Source organism: Penaeus monodon, chromosome 13, assembly GCF_015228065.2.
Source record: "Penaeus monodon isolate SGIC_2016 chromosome 13, NSTDA_Pmon_1, whole genome shotgun sequence".
Lineage (NCBI taxonomy): Eukaryota > Metazoa > Arthropoda > Malacostraca > Decapoda > Penaeidae > Penaeus > Penaeus monodon.
This window is the reverse complement of record NC_051398.1, coordinates 46,037,896-46,040,395: the sequence shown is the minus strand read 5'-3', so window position 1 is coordinate 46,040,395 and position 2,500 is coordinate 46,037,896. Positions and strand designations below refer to the sequence as shown.

At 48.9% G+C, this 2,500-nt stretch overlaps 1 protein-coding gene across 2 annotated transcripts in view; it reads right to left on the bottom strand.

Moving 5' to 3' along the window:
- The window catches only part of LOC119580374 (lysyl oxidase homolog 3A-like), a 17,935-nt gene extending 17,602 nt beyond the window's left edge, over positions 1-333 (bottom strand). For both annotated transcript variants that reach the window (XM_037928493.1, XM_037928492.1), the window contains exon 1: positions 1-333. This exon is cut by the window's left edge and continues 776 nt beyond it. The gene's annotated coding sequence lies outside the window, so the exon portion shown is untranslated.
- Positions 334-2,500: the final 2,167 nt, after the last annotated feature.

The following is a 2,500-nucleotide window of genomic DNA, read 5'->3' as shown; positions in this document are numbered from 1 at the left end:
GCGTAAGCAGGAAGACGAGGCACAGATAGCGTACGAGAGACACTTGCGGGTGTTGGTGAAGCTGCGACGTTGGGAAATGTAAGCGAATCACACGACGTCGGGAAAAGGGTTTAGTTAGCGAGTCGGTGGACAAGGTTCTGAGGTCACTGCCACGAGGGACTCATCGCTGACCAGCTTTTCGAAAAAGCGACGAACCGCGCACCGAAGCGAGGACACGACCGGGTACACGCACACTCTCTCTCTCTCTCCCTTTCTCTCTCTCAACACAGACCGACCAGGGCTTGTCTAATCTCCTTCGCCCGACGCCTGACATATGACCTCGCGACTTCGGACTCCCTCGCTGCTCGGCCCTCACATGGCCCTCAGCAGGAGAAAGTGTCGTACTGCAAAGGAGGAGAAGGGGAGGGGGGAGGATAGGAGGTCGGGAGGGGGGGGAGCATCTCAGGAGGGAGGGAGGTGGGCATCTGGGGTAGGTCGGGGGCATCTGAAGAGGGAGGTCGGAGGGCATCTGGGATAGAAGGTCGGGGGCATCAGCGGTGGGAGGGGCCAGCGGGCGGGACTCGAACATGAGGCTGGTCTCGTAGGCACGTAACATCATCCTCGGGGCGCCGTGGAAAACGAACGAGGAGCGGCCGGGTCTGTTTCCCGAAGGATTACGGGGAGGCATGCGGTCCTTCGTGGGAGGAACAGCGCGGTTAGGATCGTAGGAACTCGAGAGAAAGAGGAGGATTCGCGAGGAGGAGAAAGAGGCAGAGGCGACAGGTGGAGACGAGAGACGCCGAGAATAAATAGATGAGTAGGGACGAAAGACACGGTGGGTGATTGGAGGCGAAAGACAGACGATAAGTAGGGGCGAAAGACATATATGATCAACAGAGACGAAAGACACAGATGATACGCAGAGTCAGAGGACACAGACGATAAAAAAGAGACGAAAGACACGATAAACAAGGACAAAAAACGAAAGACACAGACGATAAACAAGAGGCGAAAGGCACAGACGATAAACAAGAGGCGAAAGACACAGACGATAAACAAGAGGCGAAAGACACAGACGATAAACAAGAGGCGAAAGACACAGACGATAAACAAGAGGCGAAAGACACAGACGATAAACAAGAGGCGAAAGACAGACAGACGATAAACAAGAGACGAAAGACACAGACGATAAACAAGAGGCGAAAGACACAGACGATAAACAAGAGTCGAGAGACACAGACGATAAACAAGAGACGAAAGACACAGACGATAAACAAGAGGCGAAAGACACAGACGATAAACAAGAGACGAAAGACACAGACGATAAACAAGAGACGAAAGACACAGACGATAAAAAAGAGACGAAAGACACAGACGATAAACAAGAGGCGAAAGACACAGACGATAAACAAGAGGCGAAAGACACAGACGATAAACAAGAGACGAAAGACACAGACGATAAAAAAGAGACGAAAGACACAGACGATAAACAAGAGGCGAAAGGCACAGACGATAAACAAGAGAGACAAAAAAAAGCACGATAAACAAAAGACAAAAAAAAAAAAAAAAAAAAAAAAAAAACGAAAAGTAGAGACAGCATCAGTGTAAATACACAAAAGAAAAAGGGGGGGGAGGGATGAGGCTATCTCAGGCATGTGCTTCAATATGACAGGACTTTTCTAGTGAAGGTTATCATCTCGGTTATTTTGAGAAGGCGGCGCGAAGAGAACGGACGAGTGTGTGTGGGTGAAAACGCGAGGAGATGTAGACGAGGCGAGGGATGGTGTCGTCGGTTTGAAGAGGACGTGGGTGGCTGTCATTATTCATTAAACTCTTATATATGGTAGAAACATGAGTAAATAAAGCCAAGATAAGGAGGAATGTCATATATGTTGGTTATTTCTTTTGGTTTTAGTTAAGAGGTGGTTAGAAAGAACGCGCTATGGGATGTAGTTAGTTTGCGTTCTCATAATGGCGATTAGGAGAATCCTTGTTTCTCGCACTCCCTCAATCTGTTTTTTTTTTAAATCACGTGACTTCTTGTTTGAGGATAATGAACCACGTCCTTGAGGAAAAATAAAACTCGAAGGAATGAAGAAGTCCTCACACGTGTGTCTTTCCCCCCTCTCTCCCCCCCCTGCCCTTCCCTCACACACACACCCTCCCCATCCCCCTCTCCCATCCCTTCCCTTCCCCCCTTCCCCTCCCCACACACATAACCCCCCTCCCCCTCCCTCACATACCCACCCACGACAGCTAACGAAAAGCGAACACGAACTTCTGTTTTACTGCCTCTTCTTTAAGATTCTTACAACCTCCCCTCACAACAGCCGTCTTTAGTTTCCCCTCGAATGTGACCTTCTCGCATTTCGAACTTCAGTGGGTGTTTGCACTCTTTAAGAAATATAAAAAAGGGAGGAATAATAAAAATTCTGTCCGTTTTGTAGACCACGATTTCTGGGCGGAGAGCAGAGTGCTTTAGCAGAAAATTGGGGGGACATTGTGTCCTTCTTGAGCTTCG